Raw genomic sequence first — 15717 nt, 5'->3', positions numbered from 1 at the left:
GTGTGTGTGTGTGTGTGTGTGTGTGTGTGTGTGTGTGTGTGTGTGTGGGTTCGTCCTAGATCCCTTCAGTGGCAGTATAACCTGTGGAACCTTGCTCAAATTCATGGGTTTTTGTCAATTCGTAATTAAAAGAAACGCTACACTTCCATTAGCGATTTATAAAGAGAAAAAGGCAGTGTTTTCCCATGCAAGTTCACAGATCCCCTGAAATCTCTCCACAGACTCCCAAAGGAACTTGGCTTAAGAACTTTGTCCTAGAAGATAAGGACTTGCATTGTCCCTCTAAAACTGTACATGTCCTAACCAACCATGGCACATAGAGCACCTGATATTTGTCTCATAATTGGAAGGAACCTCATCTAGTGCCTTCCACCCCCCCCCACCCCCTGCCCCCAGCCCTTCCACTGTAAGGAATAAAAACTCACTACACAAATACCATACCATGTATTTACATTGCATACTCTGGGGCAACTTGGTGACAGTAGATAGAGCTTTGGGTCTGGAATCAGGAAGACCCAAGTTCAAATCCAGCCCTGTGTGACCTTTGATAAGTCACTTAAGTTCTGTCTGCCTCAGTTTTCTTATCTGTAAAATGAGGATCACAATAGCACCTACCTCCTGGGGTGGTTGTGAGGATCAAATGAGGTCATGATTGTAAAGCCTTTAGCCCAATGCCTGGAACATCCCATGTGCTTTATGAATGTTAGTATTATTACCATTTTTATTACTTTGTGCTTTATGATGTCAGTCAATAAGCTGTTATTTCCTGATAGAATGTAAGCTCCTTGAGGGCAGTGGCTATTTCGTTTTTGTCTTTGTATTCCCAGTAATTGGACTGTGGCTGGAACATACTAGATGCTTAATAATTATTTGATTGAGTGATCTAATTAAACATGTTCCCAAATAGGATACACATAGCAGTGAGCCTACTGAGAGTTCTCAGTTCCACTTTTGGACAGCGTTAATTGTGTTTTCTTGTATTGAGTGAAAATATGTCTCCATGAGGGGTGGCCAGGTAGCACAGCGAGTAAGAACACCGGCTCCAGCGTTGGGATGACCTGGGGATCAAATCCCGGGCTCAGACACTTAGCACCCACCCAGAAACACCTGGCCATGTAACCTTGAGCAAGTTACTTAACCCCAATTGCTTAGGGGCGGCCAGAGCGGGGATGACCTGGGGATCAAATCCTGGCTCTGATACTTAGCACCACACCCAGAAATAACTGGCCATGCAACCTTGAGTAAGTTACTTAACCCCAATTGCTTAAAAAAGAAAAAAGAAAATATGTCTCCATGTAACTGCTTCCTGTTACTTTTGATTCTGCCCTGGAATCTGAGCAAAATAGGTCTGATCCTTTCCCCATTGGAGTCAATTAGTGACATGAATCAATAACACCCCAGCTTCCCCAGTTCAGTTCATATTGTTGCTCCCTGCCCCATTTGCTCATGTTTTCCCTTTTTTTGTCCCTCTGCCTTGGCTCTTGCTGCCTACCTCCTGTGCCTAGAAGGAACCCTCCCTCCACATCTCCTCTAGTTAAAACCCTTCTTTGCTTTCAAGGCCAGATGCCACCTCTTTCATAAAGCTACCTCTGTGTTCCTCCTCCCCCTTCCCATCTTTTCCAGCTGGAAGTAATCTATCTCTCCTTATATTTTTTTTTTATTTCATTTTGCACTTAGCACATTCTGTCTCATGTTGTTATACATACTGAATCCCCTTTATTTGTTTGCGAACCCCTTGAGCACAAAGAAACATGTCTGATTTCATGTCCATCCACGGAGACAACCACAGAGCCTGGTCCATCACTTTAATACTTTTGAACTTCTGATTTAATCTAGGTGCTTCTTCTACTGATACCAATCAAAACCCATCTTTCTCTGCACCACTCCCCCATCTCCTTTTTTCTTTAGAATACAGTTTCATGTATTTTTATGGACACAAAGTTCATCCCCTGCTTTCTGGTGACTTAGATTTAGCCAGGCTGGCCCCCACAAGGTAAACCCAGTGGCCATCCCTAGGTCATTCAGGTAACAGGTGCTTAAAACATTTTTATCAAACTAAATTTAATTCCTTTTATAGTGGAGATTCCTAAAAAGGCTTCTGAGGTACCTTCCAATTTTATATTATATTTAGATTTTATTTCCCTTCGGCGTTCGTTTCTTAATATTTGTTCATTTTCTTTTGTTTGCTTTCATTTTTCTTTTTCATTCAAATTTTTAGGAAGCCTGATTGTTTAAATGAATTATGAAATACCTTCATAGTTTTATCTTCTTCCTTACTTTTTTCCAGGTCATGTGATGGCAAAAATGAATTGCTCTAAATATGTTTTGAATGAAGGACTTAAAGTCCAGCCCATGGACCTGAATTTTTTTTTAATTTTCATTCTAAATGTAGCAGCTCACAAAAAAAAAAATTCAAATGAAAAAGATCATATAAACCCATAAATTCTACATTCGTAGTTTTTTTAAAATAAAAATTATATGTTAACCCACAAAAGTATCTCAGTTCTGTTATCCTTATCTAATCTCTTTTGTATGTGTATAACTGGAGTGCAGTTGTTGCTATTATTTACATAGTCGTGGGAAATGTGTACATTGTGTATAATCTACTGTCTTTACTCTGCATCACTTCATATAAGTCTTCTCATTTTTTTGCATTTACCATACTTGTTATTTCTCATGGTACACAAGGCCTTTAAAAGAGATGGGGGAAGGAAAAAAAATGATTATATACATAGTGTCCCAAAGGTTTCAGTGTAGTTTTAAGTTTTAAGCTGTAAGGTTAGAAATTCTATTCTAGATCATTAAAGAGATAATTGGTAAATTTCTAGGGGAAAAATGGTAATTACATAGAACCAGCATGGTTTCATCAAGAACAGGTAATGAAAAACTAATCTCAATTCTTTTTTAAAAAATAATTATGGGCGGCTAGGTGGCACAGGGAATAGAGCATCGGCCCTGTAGTCAGGAGGACCTGAGTTCAAATCCAGCCTCAGACACTTGACACACTTACTAGCCATGTGACTTTGGGCAAGTCACTTAACCCCAACTGCCCTCCAAAAAGCAAAACAAAAAAAAAATAATTACCAAACTGATAGGTAAAAGGAATGATGAAGATATAATTTACCTAGATTTCAGCAGAATTTTTGGTAGTCTTTCATATTGTTCTTTTAGAGAAGGTAGAAAGATATAGAGTAAATGGTGATATAATTAGATGGATTTGGAGCTGGCTATTTGGCCAGACTCAAAATGTTGTTGTTAATGATTCGGTAACAACATGGAATGATGTGTCCAGGGGAGTATCCCAGGGATCCATGTCTGTCCAGTTTAAGATTTTTTATCAATGATATGGATAAAGTTATAATGGCATGCTTATTAGATATTCGGATGCCACACAACTGGGTGAGATAGTTAATGAGGGAAGGCAGAAGCTGGATCCAAAGAATCTTGATAGGGTCAAGCATTAACTGAGTTTAATTAAATGAAATTCATATCTATAAATAAATCCTTAGGGGCGGCTAGGTGGCGCAGTGAATAGAGCACCGGCTCTGGAGTCAGGAGGACCTGAGTTCAAATCCAGCCTCAGACACTTGACACAAAACTAGCCGTGTGACCTTGGGCAAGTCACTTAACCCCAATTGCCCTACTTTCCCCCCTCCAAAAAGCAAAAAATAATAATGATAACAAATCCTTATACTTGGCTTCAAAAAGTCAATTTCTCAAACAGGAGATAAGGGAGATATGGTTAAAAAGCGATTTATCTGAAAAAGATCTGGGGATTTTAGTGGACTGCAGTGAGTCAGCAATATGATATGACAGCCAAAAAAGCTAATGAGATCTTGGGCTGCATTAAAAGAATCACAACTTCCAGGAATGGGGAGGCTATGGTAGTACCACTATATTCTGCCCTCATTTGAAGTATGTTCAGTTGAGATCTAGGCACTACAGTAGGTACGTAGAGAGTGTCCAAAGGAGGGCAACCCAGTGAAGGACCTTGAATCTGTATCATATGGGGATCAATTGGAAGAAATGAATATATTTAGCCTGGAGAAGACTTATAGGGAACATGATAGTTATCTTGACAAAAGTTAAAGAGGTAACACATAGAAGAATTAGATTTGTTCTTTTTTGGCCCTAGAAAGCAGAACCAGCAAATTGTAAGGAGGCCAATTGAGTATTGATGTCAGGAAAAAACTTCCAAATAGTTAGAACTGTTCCAAAGTAAAATGGGCTGATTTAGGAGGTGGTACATTCCCTGTCCTTGAAGGAAACTGAATGGCCACTTGTTGGATATGTTAGATCATTGATAGTATGTAAGTCCTCTGAGAATAGTGATTATTTCATTTTTTGTCTTTGTATCTCAAATACCTAGCATAATACCTGACACGCTTTCAAAACTTAATAAATGCTTGTTGATTCAGTGGTTATTATCATGATTAGACTATATGGCTCCTGAGGTTCCTTCTAACTCTAATTTTCTTTCTTTTTTTTTGGTTTTTCTTTTTTTTGGAGGGCAATTGGGGTTAAGTGACTTGCCCAAGGTCACATGGCTAGTAAGTAATTTTCTAATCTTACCGTGTTTCCCCGATAATAAGACACTGTCTTATTAAATTTTTTGGACAGAAAAACACCAGAGGGCTTATTTTCAGGGGAGGGCTTATTTTAATGAACATTGACAGCAATTTTAATAAACAGGTAAATGTGAACAAAAAAATGTACCTTTATTCAATAACGATCATGTCATCTTCTTCAACAACATCATCATAAGTGTCCATACCCTGAATTCCGTCCTGGATGTCTTGCGCCTCCATTTCCTTCAGAAGAAGTGGACCCAATCTGTCATGTCCAGCAATATAGCTCTCTTTAAATGAGTATGTCTTGTCCAGGTAACCTGCTCGTAGTGCCTTGGCGACACAGCTGTCAGTAATTTTATCCCATGACTTCTTCACCCAAGTCACGACTTCTTGCAGACAGGGCTTCACAAAGTTTCCACGCTGATTTCTTTCCATTCTATTTTCAATGTAGTCATTGACTTCCATGTGCAAATGGTTCTTGAATGACTTGTTTATTGCAATATCAAGGGTCTGGAGATAGGCAGTCATTCCTGCAGGAATCATTACTTGATCTATTCTTCTCTCTGCAAGGAAGTTCTTCATTTCTTTAGAGCGGTGAGTGCTGGCTGAATCCCAGACTATCAGACCTCTTTGGTTACCTCGCATAACAAGCGGCAGCATTAAATCAACCCACTTTCTTATAATGGCTTGTGTACACCAGGCTTTTTCGGTTTCAAGAATGTAAATGCCAGATACATGTTCAATCTTATCTTTCTTGCCCTTACTGATGATTAGAGGTGTGGCTTTCTTTCCATCCAAATGAATTGCCAAAACACAGGTAACCCGTGCACCCCTGTGATGAATTGTTGTTTGAGATCCTTGTCCCATAAACACTGCAGTTTCATCCATAGCAATCATATTGCAGGTTTGGTACTTGGAAATGTCGATCCTGTCAATAAAGGACTTGAATGCAAGGTCACGTTTAATAACTTCAGCATCTTCCAGGTTAAACAGTGTTGTTGATCTTCTTAGGGACAGTTCATACCGTGGAAGGAAACCGTCCAACTAGTGTTGTGATGCTTTGAATCCTTCTGAGACCATTTCAAACTCTGGTGCCATTGAAAGGGCAAATGCTTGAATACCGGTATCAGCTCTGCGCACAACCAAGGCCTTTGCTCTCCTATCAGCAATCCATTAACCAGTGAGGATCTCCAAGTCAGGATATAAGGGCTGCCGACCTGATCCAGACCTGCGCTTTTTTCCTTTTCCTTCATCTACCTGTTGATTGAGGTTATAATCTGCTCTCCATTTTCTGACCATTCGAAGATCCAAAAGTTTTTCTTTACAGAAAACTGCAAGATTCTTGCCATGTGACTCCTCTACAATTGCTTTCTTATACTCAACAGTATAGCTCTTCCTTTTTGTACTCATGCCTGGGGGTCAAAACAGACAGAATAATAAAATTATGACCATCAGTCCTTCTTTTCACTCCATCATGCCCCCTGAGTTCTTCTTTTTTCCTCCATCATGCCCTTTTTATCCTCCATCATGCCCCCTCACTCCCGCTTACATACCGGGTTTTTATGTTGTCCTGCCTCAGCTCTCCTCCCCGGCACTGCTCTCAATGGCGCCAGCAAGCAAATCACTGGGGAAGAACAGGATGACGCGCTCACTGCTGCAACTCTGATTGGATGCAGCTTGGAGCGCGTGCGTTTCACGGGGGGGGGGGTGCATACAGAGGGTACCATAATGTAGCTTGTAGCGCAGGGGATCACCTTCACTACAGTAGCAATCTCAATAGGGCTTATTTTCAGGGGAGGGCTTATTTTAGAGGAATCTTACACAGTAAGGGGAGGGCTTATTTTCGGGGAAACACGGTATTCCATTACATTCCAATTATACAAATTGTTTGACCTTTGTTTAGTCATTGGATGTATGGGTTGTTTACAGTTTTGTCAGTTTTTTGTATAAAGTTTTTCAACAAATAAGCCTTTTTACCCCATTTAATAATATCCTTAGTATATTAGTCCTAGTCCACAGATCTCAGTGGAATGGAATAGTTCTATAATTCTTATTGTGTATTATATTATATATTGTTTAATCCAGGTTTTTAAAAATTAGATTTTGTATCTGGATTCTTTTCTCTTATAAAAATCTCCCCAAAAGATCATATGCTGATTCCTGCTTTCAAGTTAAGACCTAATTTTTTGTATTCTTTGTCTTTTTTCAAGGTTTTCTTCATTCAGGTAAATCTGGAAAGGACTTTGGGGAAATTATTATTTCTTAATTTTTCCTTTAAGAAAATGGAGACTAGGCGGCTTGGTGGCTCAGTGAGTAAAGGACCGGCCCCAGAGTCAGGAGGACCTGAGTTCGGTTCTGACCTCAGACACTTAACACCCACACAAAAAAACTAGCCATGTGACCTTGGGCAAATTACTTAACCCCAACTGCCCTCTAAAAAGGCAAAAAAAATTGAAGACTTTAATATGCTTCTAGAAATCCAAACCAGTGATTCAATTTTTTATAATGTAACCTTTCAAATAATTCCCCAAAAGGTACCACTATGCCCTGTTTTGGAAAGGATTAAGAGTGGTATTCCTTAGACATTTATTAAGCACCTGTTACATACAGAACAATGCACTGTGTTGAGAAAGACACAGAAATTATATGACATGCTCTCTGCCTTCATGAAGCGTACTTACAACCATCATATAACTCACGTATAGCATGTCCCAACAATCATCAAACCATTTTAAACTATTAAAATTCAAAATTGCACAAGGACTTTTAGGATACTCCATGTTGTAATTTGAGCCTTACCAAGTGCTTTCTTCACAACTGTGTGATAAGTAATGCAAGAATTATTATCCCAGTTTTGTAGATGGAGGAGGCTCATAAGTATTAAAGGTCTTGCCTTCAGCCATACAGCTAGTAAGTGGAGTATCTAGGACCATAACATACATGATCAGTGAGGAAGACAGATGCAAACAAAGTGCTACAAAAAGCTGAAAGAGAATAATGGTTCATAATGGAGGATCCAGCCAAAGCTTCCTGGAGGAGGTGGCATTTGAGGTAGTTGGGTTTTGTTTTGGGGTTTTTTTGCCTTTTTTTGGAGGGCACTTGGGGTTAAGTAACTTGCCCAAGGTTACACGGCTAGTTTTTTTGTGTGTGGGTGTTAAGTGTTTGAGGCTGGAACCAAACTCGGGTCCTCCTAACTCTGGGGCCGGCGCTTTACTCACTGCACCACCTAGCCGCCCTCTTGAGGTAGTTTTTAAAGATAGTATTTCAATATATAAACAGGGTGTAGAAAACATTTGAGGCATAGGGGAACAAGTGTGAGCAAAAATAATGAGATGGGAAAGTAAAGTGTGTATATCACAGGTGTATTCCAGTTTAGTTGTAACATCAAACACGTGAAAGTGGTTATGACATAAGGTTGAAAAAATAGGGTGATTGGTAACAAATCACTACAAACAAAGTAGATACCCTTTAACAAATTGTGTAATAAAAATGTACTGGCCTCCTTTTTACACAGTGAGAAATGACAAGTGGAGATACAGAGAAACATGACAAGATATCTGAACTGATGTAAAGTGACGTCAGCAGAACCAGGAGACTGATAGAGACAATGACGACAATAATGTAAATTAAAAGAATAATGACAAAACAGAAAACTAACTATGTCATTATGATAGCCAAGCTTGGTTCTGAGGAAGAGAAATGAGAAAACACCTCTCCCTTTTTTGTAGAAGTGAGAGACTATGGGTATGGAATACTGCGGACAAGCTGATGTGTTGGCTAGCTTTGATGAATGTTTTTCTCTTTTGGTGTAAGGACTGGCTCTCTGGGAAGGAGAAAATATATATTGAAAAATAAAGATTATATTAAAACAAAAAATATTAATAAGCTATGACAGATTTTTCTTTTTCAAATTTTACACATTTTTTGGAAGATTCTTGAAATGGTGGCGCATATCCACTAGCTCTTTCAACTTTTGTGCCTGTTTCATCCCCAGATGAAAGGAGCCATCATCTTCACCATGCAGTTGCCCAATTGGAACTTGAGTTTCTTGAGCATCTTGACTTTTTTGAACAAACTTATCTTATAGATGGTAAATATACTGGGAAGACTTATCTTTATCTTTGTCTTTTCCAATGCTTTCTGGAATCATTTTCTTGACAGATTCTGAAGTCATTTGTCTACCCCTTCCTGGATCATCGTCTTCTTGTGAATTTGACAGACTTTTTGGCATTGGGCATAAAAACTCCCAAAGATTTGGTGTTTAATGCTTTATGGTAAAATCAGCCCAGAATGGGTAGAGCAAATAGTCATTGGTGATTTTGATATATCAACATGAAGTCCAATCCTAATCTGTCCTTTTTTGACCATGGAGTACATCTTATCCTGGGTGAGGTCCATTCCATGGGAATTAGATAAATAGTTTTTACCCTGAACATCTTCAGTAATCAGGTTGAATTTTAAAAAAGCAACCTCATCATTCAGATCAGCAAGGCTCACTTCTAAAACACAACCTTAAGACCTTTAGAAGCAGTTTTTCCTCTTGAGTCTTTGTGACCACTGTCTTAACAACATTGCCTATAAAGAGCATTTCCTAGTGCCTTGACATTGCATCAATCCTCTCAAAATGGATCAACCACTTTCTTTTGCGCTTTTTTTTAAACCTCCTTTGATCAGCCACAGATTTTTGCCAACCACCATGATCCTCCTCAGAAATCCAAAAGCAATAGAAGAAAATTTAAGAGAAAATATAAAGCAACACCAAGTGATGAAGGGCCTTGAGTACCAGGGTGAGGAGTTCACATTTTATTCAGTGGTTCATGGGGAGCCATAGAGTGATTTTTGAGAAGAAATACATAAAAAATCATTCACTGTATAAAAATGGGTTGGAGGAAGGAGAAGAGTGGAAGTGGGAAGGATGAATGCAGTCAGCATTCTTTCTAACTTGTACAGCCTAGCCATTACTTGGCCTGGGTGGTTGAGCAAGTAGCTATTTGCAAAACCACTTAATAGATCAGCATTCAGCCCTCACCCAGAAGGTTTCTAACCATTCTTGCACCTGCAGTCATGGTGCTGGTAAGGAAGATGCAAAGTCTCTGTTTCATCACGTTTTAGCATTCAGACTCCCAAACAGACTTTTTGCTCCAAAAAATTTAAGATGCTCAAGAAACCCAAGTTCGAACTAGGAGCAGGTCTGAGAGATGAAGAAACCTAATTAGAACCTAAGAAAAGGCCACAGTTTATTCTGGGTTAAAAAAAAATAGGGGCCAGGTGCAGACAGGGATGGGGAAAGTGGTGGGAGGAGGGGCAGAGATGTTCAGGTTCCTTAGGGACAGGAAATCCAGCATGGAAAAGGTTTTGATTTCTACAGCAGTGACAGGAAAAAAAAAACACATCTAATCTGCATCTGCCAGTCATTTAATCCTCCCCAAACAATTATTTTTACCCACATTCACAAAATCCATGTGAATCTATACTCAGGTTACCGTCCTTGAGAGTTGAATCTCTTCTGCCTAGACAAATGATAGTGAGTTGCCTTTATCCTCATTTCCTAACTTCTAGTTTATTTTTTTCCAATCTACTTGGACACTGAAGAGATAAGATTATATTGTGCCATTGCTTCTTTACACTGAAATTGGTTGATCCTGTGACAATCCACCATTACTTTCTTTCCATAGTGGGGCTTGGTGGCCTCTCTGTCTGCTGCATTTATGCCTTTTCTTAATCCTTGACAGACTTCCTCCCTCCCCACCATGGTTACCAAGTTCACCTTTTGTGAGTGTTTGTACCAGACCTTTAGAAAGTCTGATTAAGGGATATCCACCTGTCCCCATATGCCATCATTCAGCTAATTCTTTTAAAGAATTCAATGGATTAGAGACATGTCATTCCCTTCTTTAAAAAACAAATGATCTTTCACTTAGTTTGAACTCATGTATTTAGAACATTAAAATCATCACTAGTAACATAATGTTAATTGAAAATTGTCGTTTGATTTCACTTTTCAGAAACAACATTTATCCCATTGGGAGCTGTTCTATGCCAGACCTGGAAATCCTCCACCAAACAACTGATCCTAACTGAAGTTGCCTTCTAAGAATTTGAAGAGAAGTTAGGGCCATGTGTCTCTGAGTATGTCTGGATTAACTCCCTTGATTATATTAGGGCCACTGGGGGTATTGTATCTCACTACTTCACAGTGTTATCGATGTCATAATTTCATGATAGAATGACAAGAACTGCTATCATATCCCAGCACCTACTGCTGAGAACTTCTCTAGAGACAGCTGAGCACTTGTGCAGTTCTACACCACATTCTACACCACTACACAAAATATGTTATCACGTGGATCCCTTTTTTGAAGAGATCTCAGTTCAGGCTTTAGAACAGCATGAAGTCACACCACAAGTCTGCATGTAGACCTACATGAATGCCTTACCACCTCTCTTAGAGCACTGGTGACTGGGGCCACACAGACTAAATGTGGGTAGATGTGGGGGGATTGTAAAGGCTTACCAGACAACAGCAGTCAATCTCAGCTAAGCCCAAACTGCTCCCCATGTCCTGTTGTCACTATTCACTCCTGCACTTCCTATGCACAGTGAACCTCGCCAAAAGTTAGCTGGCATGATGTCTACACACTGGCACTGAAGGCACTGTGAATCCCACACAATTTTTTTGTCCTCTCTAACCTTGGTGGGAGCATGGCCCAAGTTCTGTGCCTCTGGGTCTGTACACATTGATAACTAAACTGAGAATCAAGAGGTATGAATCCCAGATCTTCGCTTTCACTCTGTGACTTGGGACAAGTCCCTTCCTAGGTCTCAATTTGTCCATCTGTCAAATTAGAGACTTAATAAATGCTTCTTGAGCTAAACTGAACTGATCTCTTAGGGCCCTTCTCTGTCTGACATTTTGATATTCTGAGGTCCCTTCTAGCCCTGACAATCTTTGTTCAATGTTCCAAAGTCCCTTCTAGTTCTGACATTCTGTGACTTTCCCCACTTATATGTTCCCATCCTGAAACAAGTATTCACTACTCTATAATTCAGATAATGTTTCCCATATGCTTTCCACTATGTTATCCAGAGACTGTCTCTTGTTTCCCCAACTAATCTGGGAATGCTGTTCCTACTGTCAGCTGTATTCCAGGGCTTCAGCTCCCATTGTACTAAACAAGAGTGAGAGATTGAAGTGAGAAAGTACCTTCTACTTGCCACTGAAACAGGGAAGATGGCTTCTGCTCCTACTATCACAGAAGCATAGGAAGAATCACAAAGAAAGTGACTAGCTGTTTACTACATAGACTTTTCTCCTCAGAATCCCAGTTTAGCCAGAGATCCCTAGAATTCAGGCCAGTGTGGAACAAGCCCTGAGGGTACAATGTGATCCCAGGCAGGACATCCTGGAAAAGAAGAGATAGGGGAAGCTGATTGCTATCTTCAACTATATGAAAGGCTGCCCTGGGGAAGGGAGATAAGACTTATTATGCTTGACTCAGAGGATTGTACTAAGAGCAAGGGGGGACACAGTGGTGGAGAGGCAGGTTTCAGCTCAACCTAAGGAAAAACTTGCTAAAAATTGGAGCTGTCCAAAGTGAATGAATGAACTGCCCCAAGAGGTAATGTGTTCCCCATCACTGAAGGCTTTCCAATAGAGACTGGTTGTCCAGTTGTCAGAAATGTTGAAGAGAGAGATTCCTGCTCAGCTACAGATGAACTCAATGACCTATTTTGGCCTTCCAACTCTTAAGCATCTGTGATGCAGGGATTCAGGCTCAGTCGAGTTTGATTGAATCCCTAGAATACCACTGTGCTAGATTAGACCCCAAGTCTCTACAACCTATCTGATCTTTCCTGTGTCCTTCAGATGGAAAATCACCAAAGGCAAGTGATATATCTCCCAGACTTAGCCCAGGATAGATCCCAAAACACTAGACCAAACAAGTACTAGCCTCTGAGAGTAAAGGAGTCATGGCATGGGAAGGATAACTGTTTGTCTTGATGCTTCTCTTAGCGTCTGCCTTCCTTTCAACAAGTACACTGTAAAGATGAATGATATGGTGTCTCTTGGTCCCTTCAAACTTGATCATGGATAAATACAAAAGGAGTCCATCTGATGGATTCTAAGCCTAGCAAATGCATCTGCAAGTTTACCCCTTTAAAATTTAAAAATAGCAGCCATCAATATTGACTGATGAGGTATGGGCTCTGGGAGCCTCCTCGGCCTCTCCTTGAGTCCTTGAGGTACAGGCTCTTGAACTCTGATTAAATCTCTCATTTAATGAGGCATTTACATGAGGTAATAAGCCTTACATTGTGGCTGAGCCCAATCCTCACCCTTGAGCCTATCAAAGTGTAGATCCACCCTTGAACTGGCCTAGCCCACCATTGTGGTCTCCTGGTGGCCTCCAGCTACTTTCCACCTTAATCACTCATTGATTAACTCATTAACTCCTCCTGAAGACCCTCCCCAAACTCCTCCCCTAGACCACTCCTAGATTCCTCTCACAACCTTCTGTATATGAGACCCCATCTTCCCTCCATGTGTGTTAGAGCACCATAGAATAGTGAAAGCATCATAGAATGACCTAGCACAGACTTACTGTGTCCAGTACAAGCAAACTTTTAATAAACTTTACTTTTCTTTGGCTGAGAAGACTTGAGTCAAATTCATTTGGCAGGACCTGGCGTGTTGGTATTTTGGGGTCTCCAGAGCAACCCTAACCCTCTTTATGGGTAACCTCTTCATTAACCAAAAGGCAACAAGAGAGAATCACACCAGTGCTACCGTATTTTTTATTTTAAGTTCCTTCTCAAGAGGTGTGAGAGCAGGAGCCCTGTGGAGGGAGCATTATCCAAGTATTCCACCTTGATGCATGTTAAGCTAGTTTTCCTTCACTGTCAAGATGGAATTGACTCAGAGGACAAAAGACTGTAGCTATTGACAACACTTCCTGACCACCTGAGTAGACCACAGCCTTGAGAAGTTACATACATAGAGCGATGCTTATCCAGAGGACCACCGAGGGCCACTCAGAGGCAGAGGGCTCCACCTAGCCTGCTGTGGCTAAGTAAATATCCTTTTGTTAACTGTCGAATGATCTATGAGAATTTCATTTCATTCCAATATGCAGTGTCTACAAGAGCTACAAGAACTGACCTGAGTCAAGTCTGTCCCAGAAACACCACCCTCCCAGAAGTCACAGTGTTGTGTAGTTCCTAGAGTGTCACAACTGAGGGTTCATCAAACTCTTATGGGAGAAGGGATGTTATCCCTCACCTCCATCCTCTCCTCTGTGGACCCTGGAGGTAAAGAGGAACAAGGAAGACTCCTGGCCAAAACCCTTTACCTTCAGCCATGAGCCCATCTCCTCCTTATCCAGCCCCTACATCGTATGCCTTCTCTCAAAAGTATGAAGGTAGGGATACCTCAGTGCTTCAAAGAAGGTAATTATTAGGTCACTTCAAAAAGGTTAATTCAGTTCAGCAGACACTTCCTCACTACCCACTCACTTTCCATTCCCTGGCAGTCTGGTTCTTGCCATCAGCACCCTAGTGAAAATACTGTCTCAAAGGTCACCAGTGAGCCATGTAACTTCCATAGCCAACAGTTTACTCATTTTCAAAATGAGGGTGTCATACAAATTTATCTCTGAAGGACCTTCCAGCTCTAGCAGTTTATGGTTTCATAACTCAGTCATTATTCTCCTTGACCTCTCTTGGTTGTTTCATGATGCTGACTACCCCTTCCTCCCCTGAAGTCTATGAATGGAACCTGCCCTGGTGTTCCCCCAGTTAGATCCACTCCTTTTTCTCCTTCATTGACTTCTCTTCTTCTACTATCTTCACCAGGATAGATATTCCCCAAAGCTTTCTTCTCATCCCTAATCTCTCTGTTATTTTCTTCCTTGATAATCTCATCTATTTCCATAACTCCAATTGTTATCTCTGTAAGAATCACTCCCAAATTAACATATAAAGTACTTTGCAAACCTTAAGGTACTATATAAATATTACTATGAAATCTATATAACCTTATTCTTTATAAGTGGAACCCTCTTTTCCAACTGCTCACTAAACATCTTCACTTAGATGTCATGACAGCCACTAGAAATTCAACATGTTTAAAACCATTAGCTTCCCCTCAAATTGGCTTCTCCTCTCCTCTCCACACCTTACTTGATTTTTGTAAAAGAGATTCTTTTGCTCAGTATGGGTTGGACTAGGTAGCCTCTGGGGTTCCCAATGTTGTGCCCAGAAAACGCGAGCAAGACCGAAGTAACAATTTAGAATTGGATCCTTTATCATACGCCATGTTGGCTGATCAGGCCACATGGTAGGCTGACAAGGTACCACTCCATCATCCCAGGTCATACAGCAGCCATCTCAGTTCAAACCTCAGCTTTTAAAGGGAGGCCACTCGGCCAATGGTTAGGTATTACATAAGCAGAAACTTGCAGAGACCAAAAACAGTGATTGGTCAATATACACCTTGAAATTCCCCGCTGGAGCCCAGTCTCCCTGATCCAGAAGCCCACCCCCCTCTGTGGGGGTGTGCTTCCTGGGGAAGGGCCCACATCCACTGGGGGAGAGTGGAACCAGTCCACTCACCTCCCTGAGGGAGGGCCGAGGCCCGGGGATGGGAAAGCCAGGCACTACACCTCCAGTTCTGAAATTCTATGAATCTATTTCTGTTACAGCATTGTAAAGAAGTGACCCAAGCAGAAGAGAGACCCTTGCCTCCTTATTCTCTCACTGACCCAAACCACTAGGCCTCTCTCTCATAACTACCACTATGCCTCAGCCCCTGGGGAATACCCAAGACTTCTCAGGTCTCCAGGCCTAAGTAAAGGACCAAAACAAACAAAAAAACAAAACCCCAGCAACAACAACCCTTCTTCCTTTAAATGAACCAAGTCACAGGGTTAAAAGTAAATCTTGATGAGATTATCAAGGGGAAGTATAATATGGTAGAAAGAGAGCCCACTGGGAATTGAGAGATCTATGTCCAAACATTAGTATTGCTATTTTTTTCTGGATGCATTGACAAGTCTTTTAGCCTCTCTGACCTTCAGCTTTCTCATCTGTAAAATGGGAAGAATATTTTAATTCTCTACCTTAAAAAGTGTTTGTAAGGAAAAAACTT

At 40.7% G+C, this 15717-nt stretch overlaps 1 long non-coding RNA gene across 1 annotated transcript in view; it reads left to right on the top strand.

Annotated features, from left to right (window-relative positions):
* LOC138148627 (uncharacterized) overlaps window positions 1–13227 on the top strand; it is a 15591-nt gene extending 2364 nt beyond the window's left edge. Inside the window, exons 2-3 of the long non-coding RNA XR_011165106.1 lie at window positions 8566–8661; window positions 10577–13227. This is a non-coding gene — a long non-coding RNA (uncharacterized lncRNA). The remainder of the gene's footprint in view (window positions 1–8565; window positions 8662–10576) is intronic.
* The last annotated feature ends 2490 nt before the right edge of the window (window positions 13228–15717 follow it).

The sequence above is a fragment of the Petaurus breviceps genome, unplaced genomic scaffold (genome assembly GCF_028583685.1).
Source record: "Petaurus breviceps papuanus isolate PSGF00001 unplaced genomic scaffold, PetGlider_PUasm1.0 140, whole genome shotgun sequence".
NCBI lineage: Eukaryota > Metazoa > Chordata > Mammalia > Diprotodontia > Petauridae > Petaurus > Petaurus breviceps.
The sequence above is the reverse complement of the archived record's forward strand: the minus strand, read 5'-3'. Positions and strand labels throughout refer to the sequence as shown.